Source organism: Echinops telfairi, unplaced genomic scaffold, assembly GCF_000313985.2.
Source record: "Echinops telfairi isolate 266 unplaced genomic scaffold, ASM31398v2 ScPeMD7_7468;HRSCAF=8506_0, whole genome shotgun sequence".
In the NCBI taxonomy this organism is placed as follows: domain Eukaryota; kingdom Metazoa; phylum Chordata; class Mammalia; order Afrosoricida; family Tenrecidae; genus Echinops; species Echinops telfairi.
Genome location: NW_022111369.1, coordinates 75,194,703 through 75,211,418, shown reverse-complemented (window position 1 = coordinate 75,211,418; position 16,716 = coordinate 75,194,703). Strand labels below are relative to the sequence as shown.

At 36.2% G+C, this 16,716-nt stretch overlaps 1 protein-coding gene across 1 annotated transcript in view; it reads left to right on the top strand.

Annotated features, from left to right (window-relative positions):
* LOC123520981 (adhesion G protein-coupled receptor L3-like) overlaps window positions 1-16,716 on the top strand; it is a 612,162-nt gene that overhangs the window by 341,071 nt on the left and 254,375 nt on the right. The gene's annotated exons all lie outside the window — the stretch shown is intronic.

Here is a 16,716-nt window from a genome sequence, read left to right as displayed (position 1 = left end):
GTTCTGCCTGTACTTCTCCCTAAAGAGATTTTTTCATTTCCTGGTGATCAGGCCACAGTATAGATGCAACACTTTAAAGAGACCTTTGGTGGGAGATTGCTCAATTCTATATGTCACTTTACTTCCTGACTGCTGTTTCCTTGGGCATTACTTGTAGATCCAAGTAAAATACAACTTGGCAACTTCATCTTTTCTTTGTGATGTTGCTTATTCTTCAAGAATCACGGAGTTTTGTTTTCTTTTCAAGGAGGTACAATCTGTGTTGACTGGCTGCATCACTGATGACCATCAGTAAAGACCTTAAGTCTTCTTAGCTTTAAAGGAGCAGAATGCCACCTGCCCTTTGCAGATCGGGAACAAGCCTTTCTCCAAACCTGATGATGCGGTCATTTTCATATTGTCCCGAATTCGGATTATTTTCTTGGTGTACCAATTAAATGAAGATGTTGAAAGGATACAAACTCGATGCACACCATTCTTGATTTTAAACCACGTTGTATCCGCTTGCTTAGTTTGAACTACTTCTTTGTCTCTATACATGTTCCACAGGGGTAAAAATAAGTTAAGAATCAATTCTCAATACAAATTGTAAATGTGGATGGGGTCTTTTCCTTCTTTTGCATTACTTGTATTTTTCTCTTTAGACTCTTGATTTATTTTTTTCTGTTGGGTTTCCCAGCTGTGAAGCACAGGAGGAGTGGATACATAATTAGAATAACTGATAAAAGATGCAACAGGGAATGCAGGAATGTTGGCCACTGGGAGGGAAGGGGGATATCATGAGTACCTAATGAAGGCAGTAAGGGAAGGGAGCCCTAGAACTGATTGTGATTGCACAACTCATTTTAGAGGTGATTGAGCACTAGGTCTGGGGATGCTCTAAGATTGCTGTGATGGTGATTGTACAATTCTTTTTAATATAATTGAGCTATTGAATTGTAGGATATGTGAATTATGTTCCAATAAAACTGTTGAGAAAAATTGTGAGAGATAGTAGGCGCCACAGATTGAGAGTATAAACTGTGCTTCTGAATTTTTTAGGTTAAATTCATTTTTAACAATGAGATTATAGCACATTCTTTCATCTCTGAGGCCCTCAATTTTCTCTTTATCCGAATATGAACATAACACACTTTTGTTTATGAGGCTACTACAGGATTAATAATAAAATGTACAGTCTCAATAAATTAAAAGGGTTAAAATCTGAAACCTTTTAAAAAAGTGCCTGATATGATTCATACTCAATAGCTGTTAGCTGTTATCATAAGGAGGACTATTACTTCACAGGTGCCTAACTGACTTTGGAATAGAGTCACCTTTAACTTGTAAGTGAGTTATTGACTTGGAAGTTGATACCGGTCACGTCCGGATGTTTTCCTTTCTAATTCCCTCCTAATAACGTTTTGTCCTTTCTGGTTCCTGCTTCTCTTGGAAATATAAGTGTCTTTCTTTGTGATCATAAGTAGCGTATATTAATGAAACCAGTGATATGTGTAAAATATTGTTAAATAATAATTGTTAATTTAGACATTTTTAAGAGCAAATTTTTATGAGGACAATTTATAAGTAAGTTTATTATTATGGAGCAACATAAAGGAACTATTTTATTTAAGAATTTTTATATACGTAGATGTACTTGAGCGCTCACTTTCAGTTTTGTCAAACAATTGAATTATATCTCACACTAGTTGTATTAATAAAATTGTAATCAGTTTTTTAACTTACTGATATTATTTCCTGTTGAATCTCTCAATGGTTACAAATGCTTTACTCCAAGCCTACTGAAAATGTGCTCTAGATGTCCCAAGGAAGAGATTAACTCAGGGACACTTCGTAAGCAAAGATATCCTGTAAAACAGCAATCTAGTCCATGCTTACAACAGCTGTTGTCCTACAGCCAGAAAGAGCAATGCTCATTGAAGAACAATTGTTTCCTTCCTAGACATTAATAGGCATTTTTTAGATCATAACATTGAGAGAAATCAGATGGAACTTTTATTCCAGAAAACTTTCTTATTAAAATTTACTTCCTAGATTTACTAGTTTTCTAATAATTAACTATATGTAAACACTAGAGATATGTTTGTTTTACTTAGAAAATAGAAAAGTACAATGTTAGGTTTTTAAGAAATTTCATGTAGAAATTTCATCTTTCATTACTCGAAATATGTTTAAATCACCTCTTAAAATTAACTGAATAAAAACTAATTTTTGTTCAGATTTTTCTTAATATCAAGAGGGAAAGAGTAAATTGCAAGGAATGAAAGAAATGGACTTCTTGTTGGATTGACTTTCTTCAAACAGTTGACACTTGAAATCACAATAGCCTTCCACCAAGGCGATTCTGACAAATACTTATATTGATACCTTGGACCTAAGGTGGTTTCTTTTCTCTCAGTTTTGTCTTATACACCATGACCAATTTACCCTCTAAAAGCATGAGGTGTAAAATATACCTTCTGATGTTTCCACCTTTCCACTTACAAACACTAATCCTATATATTCCTGTCACACCAGCAACTCCAGTCTCATGTTCAATATAGGGTCCAATTTCTGTAAATAAACTCATTATTAAGTGAGAACAATGGCATTTCCTATTTATTTATTGCTTACCATTATCTTGAATCTAACAAGTTACTTTAAATATATATACCCATATACATATACACACACATTACACACATATGTACACATAGATAAGTGAAATCTTTGCTTATACTTTATAACCACATGATGAGATAAGCATTACTTTCAGATATGAAATTAAAACAATCTACCTATGACCATATATCTCCTAAGAGAGAAAGGAATTAAAATCAACTTATTCTAACTTCAAATTCGTGTTATTTCTTCTATTCATTGTGCTTCTTAGAGCCCATATCTAATATATGTTTAATATTTCATTATAGTCACTTTAATTAGAATAAGTAAGTCTGTTTTGATTGAAAGAACTAGGAAAAATATGACCAAACCCAGTTCTAGGTCTAGGCACAGAAATACTTAGTGTTCATGAAGATTCTTCCTGAATTATATTTAACTCAATTTTGTTACAAAAATATACATTTATAAGTAGAAAGCTTAGCTAGACTCTGACATTTCCTAGTGATACAAGTCTATATACATGAGCAATTTCATTGTATCTACAGTGTTGTGATTTTCTAGAATCAATATTTGATCCAATATCATAATAGCTGTTGAAGAGTGTTATTGGAATTCTGACAAAAGTACATAATATAAAAATGCAAGGACACATTATTTTTGCATGGTTTAATGTTAGGTACAGTGGATGCACCAGATGCTGCTTATTATTTGCCTTTGTTTTTTAATTTAATGATTTACTTTGCATTTATTATCACTATTAAATCATGTTCTTTATGTCAAACTTCAGATCATTTCAAAAATAAAATACAAATGGAAATGTTTGCATATATAGCAACTATATATGTATATGTATGCCCACCACAAGCATTTGCCTGTATTCTTAAAATATAGTACTTACAATGATTTACATTTTACTGTGTCTTTAAATATTACAAAATATATGGTTCAAAATCAACCAAATTAAATTAAAATTCCTTTGTAAAGCCTTGAAAACAATTTGTATTGTGCTCCAAAGGACCCTCTCATTTTTCCTGCTTCTCTTGCTCACTCAGTATGTCCCCCAAAAATCAACTTTCTTTTTTTTCATTGCCCTTTTCCATAGAACTCTTAAATAGGACATAGTTTCTTCAAAATGCTTTAGAGAAATCCTAGTCATTCCTCAAATTCTAGCACAGGTATCGCTTCCTTCTTGCAGGTCGCACAGATCTAAACACCTCTACTGTCTTTTAAAAACATTTTTATATCCTCAGTATTCTTGACACTTGAATGGTTTTTTTTACCATTTGCGGTCATTATGATCTATCCCCCTCTGAGTCTCCTTGCTCCCTCCATGTGCTCCATTTCTCTTCTCTTATTCCTGTAGCCCTCTCTTCCCTTTAATGCAGAGGCTTGCACACTCCTCACATCCACATTGGTCACTACTATCAGAAAATGGGAAATAAGCATGAGTAGTCCAAGATATAGTGAAACTGGGACCCTCTTCAATTGCGCATGGGAATGTACAATTGTGCAGCTGCTCGGTAAAGCAGTTCGCTTGGGAGCCAGAGAACTATTTGGTTGTTGACTAAGAGGCGGTGCTACTGTGGATCAATGGATGTGTCCCTCCTGTTTACTAATCCTGACTTATGATAACCTAATAATTTTCCTAATAAACTGCCATAATTATGGGGGGCAAGGAATAAAAAAAACACTTTAGAAGAGCCTCAAAAAATATTGAGCTAGAATTATCATATTATACAAGAAATGTACATTTAAGTTATGTGTAAACATTTATGAGCCCATTACTCTTAAGAGGAGGGACTCAAATAGAAATGTGTGCACCGATGTCCATTGCAAACACCATTCACAATAGCCACATGGTCGGAAACTCATGTGTCACTCAATAGGTAATTAGATATACAAAATGTTGTATGCACATACATTGGAATATTCATCCATAAATAGATACAGATATACATGGTGTGTGAACCCTGATAGCATGTTGAGTGAAATACGTTGGACACAAAAGGATGGATATCTCGTATATCAATATCTAGAATAGAGAACTATACAATGGTTGTTGCTTTTATTCACCCTGAAGTCTATCCTGGTTCATAGTGACCTTACATTCCACAGAAGGAAAGATTGCTCAGACCTTTGTCATTCTTACAGTAGCTGTTATGTTTCAGCCGATTCTGGAAGCCACTGTGTCAACCCATCTCTCTTTTGTGCTGACCTTCTGTTCAGCGACTGGTCTCTCCTGATAATATGTCCAAATCAGGAGCTGAAGTCTCATCACTTTCCTTCTACCGAGTTTTCTGACTGCAGACACCAAGTGTCTTCATCGGAACTTCCAAAAGATGGGAGTTATTTTTTAAAAGGTTCTTCTGTTTGGATTTATGAGACACTTTTGAAGATGGCTAGTGGCGACAGATGTACAACATGATAAACAAAATTTGTCACTGAATCATACACTTAAAATTAATTGATAGTAAATTGTATGGCATGTATTTTACCACAATGAAGTTCAAGGAAGCAAAACATTTCTTGCGCTTCTTGATGATCCCATGTGATCACACACAATGCATTTTCATAGTTTGCTATCAAGTGTTCATTTTTTTACTAGTGTTCATTTGTAACAAACTTTTAAAGTAATAATCACTGGGTTTGTTGAATTCAGTATTTTCAAAAAATATTAAAAATGTTGTTACAGAATTTGTCTCTATTAATCCCAAAGAAAGCTAACACTATTTATGATATATATCAGAATGTTCAGTGTTTAACAATTTTTATTTTGAAGTCCCTACTGATACTATGTACCGTGATTAAATAGTTCATTAATATTTATTTTATAAAATGTTCTTTGACCCCCAAAATATTGAAATAAAATATTCTTAAATTTTATTATGATTCTGTATTGCTAACAGACACATTAAAATGAAATGTTTTACATCTTATGGGACTGAGCCACTGGGTGTGGGGCTCAGAACCGTAATCTTGGGGGAACGGCAAGATCAATTGACTTAACATAGTCCACAGTGGCAATATTTTATATTGTACTTGATTAGCAGTGACTGGGTTCTTAAAAGCTTGACTGACTATATAATGTCCAAGTACTGGCCTCTCCATGCCTGGAAGATAGATGAGTAATGAAAGTAGTAAGGCTCATGGAAACAGTTAGACCAGTATATTATTGAATCTTACGAACATCAATTCCTGTAACATCAGAAGAACTTGGAAAGGGATCCCGTTATAAGATCCCGTTTAGAATTGGAGGAACATGTGTGGAAATAACACGGAGGCCACATCTGACCTCTCCTGACACCTGCGGCTGATTGCTAAGAAAGAGAGCCCAGGCTTTTCTCCACCTGCCATCTCTTTTAACTCTATTGAGACAGGTTGTCTTAGAAGGATACTCTGTGACTGGCTTCAGTAATTCACTGCAATGACAGTATAGAATTCACAGGCGATCTTCACATGATGGGATTAATTGAAAAATTAAAATGAAAGCTGAGAAACACTCAAGGTACAGTTGTGCAGTAAATAGTTTCTTTTTAGCCAAGTACGAGGACAGTCCTCTCTAGCTTGGCGTTTCTTAGCGTGGTCTCTGCACCCTCAGACAAGATTACAAACTCTTTTAGGACTGCTATGAAATACCCGAAGCAGGTACGCTTTACCTGAAGGCATTCCGCTATATTATATGGATCGGCTAAGTCACTCCCTCCTCCCGCCCTGCCCCACCCCCAGACAATTTTGCCAAATAAAGAAACACACAAACAAACCAGACAAATTCACAGCCATGTGTTGCTGCTGGGTCATAGTTACCCTGCAGGATAGGTAACAAATGCCCATGTGAGTTTCAGATTGTAACTCTTTAAGGTTGGAAAAGTCCCCTCTTCCTCCAATGAAGTGGATGGTGGTTTTGAATTACTGACTGTGTGGTCAAGCATCCCACCACATAATCACTTTCCTAGAGGCACCAATTCCACCAGTCGACCTCTTTCCCCAACGCACTCAGCTGTACTGATCCATGGCCTGGCAGGTCCATGGCTCTTCCTCGAGTTCTGGCTCGTGGTTTTGCTACTGCACCTCTGTCACTCCTTAGGTGTCAGTGCTGTCTCCTGGATCAAGAACTGTTTAATCATAATAAAAAGAGAGAGAAATGTTTAATCGCAGGGCCCCAAAGACATGTTCCACTCCTGACTCTCTTCTCTTGCAGGGAGTGGTTTCCCCACTTCCTGCTTCTGAGATGGCATATTTAATACCCTATAGAACAGCAATCATAATCACCTGTTAAGAATCCCTCACAATGGTACCACATAATCCTATCAACATATCCCCCCATCTTCTTATCCAGACCCATCAGAAAAAAGGTGGGAGTTACAGAAACGATGGCTTGGAAGAACCACATTAAAGACTTTATTGCTCTACAAGGTGGAACAAAATTCAGAAGGAAGTGACCTACCTGGCTTACTCATTGAGTAGCGATGGATGAATCCTTTCCAGATCTGGCACTGAACTCACTCTGTGGCTCTCTTTTCAGGAAAACAATAGATAGGCCTATAAGGTGAACCGTAATGTGGGGCAACCCGTTAATGATGAACCATTTATGATGAGAGGGATGAATTTACAGAAAGACAACACTCGGAGAGGGGTCGGAAAGGAGAAATAGAAACACTGGAAGCAAAGGGGAGGCATAGGTTGCAATGGAATGTTGATGTGCGTAGTAGTTGCCCTTAAATCTGTTCCAACTCAGAGTGACACTTTGTACAACAGGAGGAAGAACCTTCTGGTTCGAGGTCAACCTCACAATTGTTCTTATGTTTGAGCCCATCAGTTAGGTAAAACAAAATAGGTATACATTATTGAATATAAAATGATGATGTGCTCTGTAAATCTTCACCTAATATCCAATAAAAATTTTTTTAAAAAGAGTTATTAATAACAAATAAAAAATAGTTTGTATAACAGTAAGATAAAATTAATAGTCCTTAGTCATTTCATACTTTCTTCACATGCATTGTCATTTGAGAAATAGTACATTTAATAATCTTAACTGGAAAATTTTCCAAACGTTTTTGAGGTTATTGAAACTCTAAATGATAGCTGACATTTTAAAATAGTATACAATCAAGTCAGTCTAATTCTCTTTTAAAATCCTGTTGCTTTTACTCATTGACAAGAGCGACAAATGTAATAAAGTTTTATAAATGGTGATAGAAGTTGTGTTTTAGTCATGTAATATGTTAAAATTTTGCTTTCTATTCATATTTTCTACAACTTAAATTTATCATAGAGTTGCTGCCTACACCAAAAGTATCTTCTCTGCATTTGGCCAGACTTTTGGAAAGATATGTTTGGTAGAGAATATGTCACCAGTCTGTACACTGGGCTCCGGTTATGAACTATAGCTATATATGTGCTTATGATTGTATGATACTATTAAGTCATGGAAATATTTTGATTTGAATAATGAACATTAGCGTTTTCACCTAAGCATCTATGCATAATTAAATACTCTAATTTAAATATATTTTCTAGCATATTAAAATAATTTTTCAGAAAAGCTTGACATCCTTGGTTACTACTGATTGATTTTATTTATAAATGTAATGAGCTGTATCACACAAATCACACTTAGCCAGATTCGCTAGTTACTTGTTAAGGAAGTGACATGATTAAATAAAGCAACTTTTAATAATAGTTGTAGTTTATGATATCTTTTCAGAAGTTACAGTAAAAACATTTTGTATTATAAAATTATTTATTATGTGTGGCATATTATTTTTTGGAATACAAAGAAGTCTGGGGGTGTAAAATGAGATTTTGTACTTGTAGTTGATTTAAGAGTTTGGGGGTGATATAATGGAGTGAAACCTATTTTGAGACAAGGACTTGAATTAAGGGGCCAAAAAGTGGAGTCTTATAGATTGAATTATGTTCCTCCAAAATTTGTGGTTTAACTCCTAATCTCTGTGACTGGGGTTATAATCCCATTTGGGAAAGCATTGTCTTTGTTTTGTTAATGAGTAGGCTTGGTGTAGTGCATATATTGAGTCAATCCCTTTGAGATAAAAGAGATTAAACAGGCTAAGAGAAGTGCAGGCAGTGGGATGCCAATGCACAGGAGGATCACCCTGGAGCAGAACTTCAGGAGAGACAAGGATTTTCCTCCAGAGCTAACAGAAAGATTTCTCTTACAGTCAGAGCCCAGCATTCTAACCTCAACCTTCGGAAACTCTGGGAAAATAACAGTTCTCTTGGTTAAAGCAATCTGCATGGACTACTTCTGTTACAGCATCACTGCATAACTCAAACCCACTCCAGTTCACTGCCACTGAGTTACTTCTGATTCATAGCAGTCTTATATATTAGAACTGCCCGCAGGAGTTTCTGAGGTTGTAAATATTTACAGGAACCTCCAACCTCCTGTTTATCCTGAGCAGCAGTGGAGTCCAACTGCAAACTTTCCAATTTCTAACCCAATGCTTAGCCCTCTGCACCACTGGGGTTACTACAGCAAACATACTTGCTTGTAAACTTATTAGGGGAAAAATACAATCATGACATGGCCATTTCTTTAGGGGATATTTGAGAGGAGGTTATTTTATAGGAATGCGACTCAGAGCAATAAATTAAAATGAAGATATTTCCAAAATGATTGGCATCCCAACTCTAATGGAAACCTTTTCTTAGAGTATTGAAAAATAGCAAATACAAAATAGAATGCTTAAACATGATTAGGAAGAAATATAAAATGTACACAATATAACAAATGTAAACAGGAGAAACTCAATACAACATAATTTAACGTAAGACTTTATCCATGGTAAAAATTCATGCTCAAGAGAATATTTCTTCAGAGAAATAATAAAATAATTCACATTATTTCAGAGGATAACTGCTGTGGATTTTGAGGAAATATCTTACAGCCCATGTCTCACCTCCTCAGTTCAAGAGGGAGGAGAAACCAACTCCACGTCAGTCTAAGGGCGACATGCCCCTACCTTCCATTCCTAAGCCTGTCACATCAGCAGTCCCTCCCAAAACACTCTCTTCTGTGTTGGTTTCGATTATCTACTGTAATAGCCACACAGAAGTCAAAGACAGCGTTCAGATTATGGGATTTATCAGGTAAGCTAGCCAGTTAGAAAAGAGTAAGGATGCAGCCCTTTAGTCTGCAGAACCTCCTCTCAGCCATATCCTCCTTCGGCCTCTGCCTTGTTCTGTGGATCTGCTGATGCTCTGTTCCTTCCTCTCAAGACCTTGGTTGCTGAGGCCTCTGGAGTCTGCCGCCTTTGCCACTTATACCAGGGATCGGGCATGCACTCCAGTGGTGACTTCTTTCTTGCATTCCCTCTTCCTGCTTCTATGATGGCTCTCTTACACCCAGAAGAATTTCAGAAAAGACCAATTCTTTCTGCTAGTTGTTCACAATCTCCATTTGCATGGCCCCATCCAATCATTTGGTGGGAAGTACAGAAACATTAATTGAAGTCATTCTTATGCAGTTTCACTTCTCCACAGATATGAGATATGTATATTATCAATTTTACAGATAGGAAATCTTTCTGTAATTTACAAGTCGAGACTTTAGCTCCATGAAAATATTTGTATATTTCAGTTTTGTGAATTTTAAAACACTTGTTGGAACCCAAGTTACTTGCACAACCTTATAATTGTAATTTTAAATACTAATAGTGTAAATCAGGATGATGTGATTACATTTTGCCTTTTAATTTTGAATACTATGAAGAATAATCAAGTTAGTTTGTTTCATTCGAGTAACGTATTAGTCTAGGTGCTTTAGAGAAACAAATCCACAGCAACTCATGGATAAGACAGTTTTATGTAAAGAAAGTGTGCATCACGAAAACATCCCAACCCAATGCTGCCCAAGCCCACAAGTACAACATTAACCCATTAACCCATTAACCCAACACCAGTCCACAAATTCCTCCACTTCACAAAACAGAGGCAATTATGCCCACTGCAGGAGGAAAGCTGAGTCACTGAATGAATAAGCATCTCAGCACTAGCAGGGGTCTCCACACGGCTGCTCCAGCACCCAGGGCTGCATCAGGTTAGGTCCATGTGGCTTCTCCTTGGGGATGTCTTTTAGGAAGTCAATCTTGCAAGCTGAAGCAGGGAACTGCTAAGGCAGCTGCACACTGGTGCGACCATCACAAAGCAAGAGACTGGAGAACTAGAAAGGCGAGGCTCACCACCCATTTATCCCTCTGCCTTTCAATTAGCCACACATGTGATTATCGGCCAGATTGGCACAATTAACTAACTCAAGTATATTTAAGGACCATTTTGATCAGAGACAACACTTAAATAGATTCATTTTAATCTGTGGATATGGTAACAAACAAACATAGTTGCTATATTGTGACAGTCTTGGAGAAAATTCACAAATACTACTATTTATTTACTTTACTATCATTTCTTTAACATATTTAGTGTTAATGAAAATTAGGAACATAAGAAATTAAGTATATGTTATGCCAAAATGTATTGAAAACTCTCCTGTATAAAAATCTCACATTGTTTAAGTTCACATTGTTTAATCATGTGATGTTTTTAAAAAATTGTGCAGACACCTGTGTTACCAATTTCCTAACATTTAAGCAAGCTGTGCAAGTGTACGTGGGTGGGTGGGCAATATGATCTCTCCCTCAGTTCTGAAGGTAGATGGTAGTTTCAAAGGAAGGTAGAGAATGAACTTCATCTGGTGCATGGCTAGGTGTGACAATCTCTGCAGGGAGTATTTAACGTGTCTCAAATTCTCACAACCATTTTATAAGGTGGATGTTGTCATATCCCTTTCATAAATGAGTGGACTCTGATTGAAAGAGAATTATGAAGCTTCTCAGAATAGTAGGACAGCAGAATTTTACATCTTTGCTGTTTCTCTCACAGTGCACCCCAACTGGAATCATCAGTCTCTTACTTTGTACATCACATTTTGTATGACTCTACACTTATGTTTGAGTAGCATGTCCCCATTTGACTTCAATTTCTTTAAAAACTTGTCTCTTAGAGTTGTAGCCACCCTGTCTTCCCTCTTGCCAGCAAAGAGCTTTGTACATAGAGAAGGCTGGAAATTTTATTTGAGATGGAAAATACATTTCAAATTGACTTGTTAAATGCTTTCTATCATTAGGGTATCTTCTCTTATATAAGCAATTATCTTGCCTTTTGTGACTTAATGCATTCCTAATGTCTTTCTCGCTTTTTCTTCTCTGTGTGTTTTGGGAAAATTGTGCTTCAAAAATGACTTGAATGAAAAACAAAAACAAAGACATCTATCTTCTGAAAATAACCCGGTTAATGACAATACATAAATTGTAAAATATCATCAGGAAAATTTTTTCTTTTTAATCTTAGTATTCAAATAGTGTTATATATCTTTTTATAACACACAAACTACATATTAAAATTTATATGGTGTTTTCTTTACAGTGGCAACACACTTGCCTTCAGAGGAGTATATTATTTTGGGATTGGGGCCTGCAGGGGAATCAATGGGAGAAGGTTGGCAAACCAAGAATTTGAAAAGCATGTTACCTGTCTCCCTAAGAGTATTTTCCTCCTGTGTGGCTACACGGTGGATTAAGCTCCTGGCTGCAAACCTGAAGATCTGCTCTTCAGACCCCCATTGCCTCTAGGGGGCAATGATGTGGCGGTCTGCTTCTGTGAAGATTGGCAGACCTGGAAACCTTATAAGGAAGTTTACGTTGTCCGGTAGGGCTGCTATGAGTTGGAATCAACTAGAAGTCAGGTTATTTTGGTTCGGTTCATCTAAATTATTTTCTGCACTTCTATTTATAATGTAATTAAGAAAATAATTGTATGTGTCAAATCAAGTATATTTAGGTAGTCATGGCTCTAGGCTCTGTTGAAATGGCTCAAAATGAACCATTATTAATAGAGGATACAATGCATATTCTCATGCTTTGTATAAAATAACTTTTCCCCAATTGCGTTGTAAATAGAAAATATGTCATATGAAAATGCTCTTCTAGTTTTAACTAAATGTAGTCAAACTCAATTAACAATGCAAACTTAATTAACAATGCAAACTTAATTAACAATGGAAATCACCTTTCGTGGTGGAGCTCATTCTCCGAGCTCTTCCAAACGTGATTGACATTGGAATTGCTATTTGTTGCTTGTTGGATGAATTCCGCTCAAAGAAAGCCAGTGCACATCAGAACGAAGTGTGGAAGGTCCCTAGGCCATCTTCACGATCCTTGGTGTGCTCCAGTCCACTGCTGTCGCCAGTGTGTATTCTGAGTGACTTCCAACCCATGGCCTCACATTTGAGGATGGAATAGCCAACAGTATCTTCTGATTCCTAGGGTTTTCACTGGCTGCTTTTTGAAAGTTAATTGTGAGGCATTGCTTCCGAGTCTGGCTCCTTCAGGAAATTCCACGGAAATCTGCCCATTATGGCTGCCCTGACTCATATTTGGAACCTGGTGACGTTCCAGAATCACAAACTGGCAGGCGAATGGTGGATTTGCACTCTGGATAAACAGTGCTGATGCTGCACAGAATTGGATTGAACATCTAGGTGCAGAACATGTGTTTGTAGTATTATCTGCTCTATAGATATTTTTGTGCTTGAATTAAATTAGAAAATTTCTTTAGAATTTAGCCCAGAACTTAGCATATGTTACACTGTAAAATATGTTATTCTTTATATCTTATGGCTTCCCGTATAATTTTCTATTTCATTACAATATGAGCTAAAGGTGTAAAAAATGATTTCATTGCATTTGCATTTACTATAACATAATTTAATGTATGTTTAGTAAATTTTCAAAATGGAATAAATAATTCATAAATATGGCAGTCCACAATTTTTTCCTTGAGGAAAATGCACCATGAAAAATTATTTTACACCCCACCCCCCACCCACCCCCCGACTTAAGGTTTTCAATTCCATAGTCTTAGTACTCATAGGGGGTCTGGGGGTTGGAGGAGTAGATGCTAAACCTGGATGCTGATATATGGGATGGTTATTTTCTGCTGATGCTGGTCCATTGTTTAAATACATGTCAGTAATTATGTAGTTGATAATAGTATGATTTTAAATTAGCAGTTACATTGAAATCCTATTTTCTAAAAATTTTTACAGTTGAGAATAAGTTTACCAGATTTTTGTGAATGTAGGAGAGTATACAAATGAAAATATCGGACATGATTTATTTCATGGTAGTTGTTGTTTTATTTCAACTGTTTATTTTGTTTCCTGTCCATATTTCGATCTGTCAAAAGAGTATAACAAATGATCCAGTATTAGCTTTATTTTCTCTAATGTCTGTGTGACTAAAAAGAAAATCTTCATGTATATATATTGTATATAGGTGTTTAGAGTTAATTTTGTAGGAATGTATCAATACAATTAAAAACAAAGAAAAAAGTTTCCTTGGAGTTGATCCCAATTTAAGACATACCAATGTGGGTAGGGTAGAACTCTGCTCCATAGACTTCTCACTTGTTTCTTTTCATGGATGGTCCATCAGGTCTTGCTTCTTAACCTCACTGGGTTCCTAGTCAAAATCTTAATTACTAATGTCAAACAGGGATCCCATAAATAGAACTAAAAATATCTTTGTGTTAACTTATTCTTGTATCTTAAGAATTCTCATGATAAGAATAGGAATATAGTTGGACTAATGAATTATTAATTATGACTTAACAGGGAACCTACCACTCACATGTCAGTTTTTCTGAATCTGGTGGTTGTAATGCTGGAAGTGGTGCTACTGGGATTCCAAATGCCAGCAGGGTCGTCTACGGGGTCCAGTGAACTCTCAGTCTAAGTAAGGCTAAGAAAAATTCAACTACTCTACAAACAAATTGTCAAAGGAGAATTTAATGAATAGTAATGGAGCATTTTTTGGTATCGTGCTGGAAAATGAGCACCTCACGTTAAAAGTCACTCAAACATGGTTGGGGAATTAGTGTTTACTTTAATGACTTACCTATAGCAAAACTTTCAGTACTTTTATTCAATGAATGACAAAACTCAACCTGAGAAGAAAGAGATTCAAATACCCATTAGTAATTAATTAGAATGTGGAATGTGTAAAGTACGAGTTTAGAAAAAATGGGAGATGTCAAATATTAAATGTAATGGATAAAGTTTGATATTCTAAGTTTTAATGAGCTTAAATAGACTGAGATTGGCTAGTCTGAATTGGACAGTCATAGGGACTGCTAAGCCAGAATGACACGTTAAAGCATTATGGCAGGCTTCATCATCTAAAACAGTGGTTCTCAACTTGAGGGTCATGACCCCTTTGGAGGTCGAATGAGTCTTTCACAGGGGTTGCCCCATTCATAACAGTAGCAAAATTATAGTTATGAAGTAGCAATGAAAATAATTTTATGGTTGGGTGTCTCCACAGTGTGAAGAACTGTATTACAGGGTCGCGGCTGTAGGATGGTTGAGAACCACTGATCTAAAACATCTAAAAGAATATTGGGAGCGCTAAGATAGTGACCATATGTTTATAAGGAAGACCAATTTCTATGACTATTATTCAAATATATGCTGAAATTGATCAGCTATTCAGTCAGGATTCATTGGTGATTATTGGTGATTGGAATGCCAAAAAGAAGGATCTATAGTTGGAAATATGGCTTTAGTGATAAAAATGACACATGAAATAATAAGGTAGAATTGTGAAAGACTAATAACTTATTTGTTGGAAATACCTTTTTTCAGCAACATAAGGGTAAACCTTGCCATATTAAACAGAAAGGACGCAAATCAACTGTATCTGTGGATAATGGATAAACAGTATCCTTAGTCAGAACAATGTTAAGAGCCTGGTACAAAAAAGACCATCAATTGTCCAATTGCAAATTCAAGTTGAAATTGAAGAAAATTAAAACAAGTCCACGAGGCCAATTGACTATCTGGAGCAAGTTGTTGGTTTTAGATGTGGTCCAGACCGCTGTGGCTCACAGTGACCCTCTAACAACAGAAAGAAAGGCGCCATCCATGTCATTGTTGTTCTCGTTGAGGCCATTGTTGCAGCCCCTTTGTCATTCTTCCTCTTTGAGGGCTTCCTCTCTCTGCTGACCCTCCATTGAATGGAGTTGACTTTAAGTTGGGCACTTTCTTCTCAATCGATCTGGTGCAGTGCACATTACTATTTGAAGGTCAGGCGAGTGGGACAGTGACATGAAGAACAGTCAACAGGAAGAAAGCAACATTAAAAAGACAAGAACAAGAGAACATAACATGGATGTCAGAATAGCCTCGGAAACTTGCTATTGAGTGTAGGTTACCTAACATGAATAGAATAAATGATTAGGTAAAGAACAAACAAAAATTCTAAGGTGGTTATAAACAAATAGGTAAAGTAAATAGTGAACTGTAGCAAACCAAAAGGAAAGGATGTTCAGGATTTCATAAACTCATAGAACTAAAGAGAAATTCAAGCCTCATGTTGCAATGTTAAAGGTTTCTATGGGCAATTTATGGAGTGAAGTAGGAAACTTCAAAAGAATACACAATCACTCTTCTAAAAACATTGGTTGACATTCAGTCATTTGAGGAGGGAAAAAAAAAATCAAGAACTAATGGCATTGAAGAAAGATGCTCAAGCTGCACTTATGGCAACAGCCAAAACCAAGGTTCCAGGAATTGACACAATACTAATACAAGTTTTTCAAAAATTGTATGAAACATTAAAAAGCTCCCATGTCAATGCCAACCAGTTTCAAAGATAACAGCTTGATCAACTATCTGGAATCAATCTTAAATACGCATTCCACAAAGATAATCGAGCACAATATGAAAATTATCAAGCATTATTATTAAGATAACACACAAATATAATGTTATTGGAGATCATGAAAAAATGGTCAGAACAGTAGATTGACCAGGAACAGTCAGAAATACAGGCTAGACATGAAACAAGGGGTACCACTACTGTTATCATCAGACAAATATCTGGAGAATACCAGAAAGTTATTCACCTGTTGTATGACGTTGAAGTGTAAGATTTTTGGAGACTAGTTTGTTTGTTTGTTGTTGTTGTTATTTTCAGTACAATTAGATTGTAGCCCTTCGCCCTGTGCTTTGCATTTCAGGGGACCCTCAATATT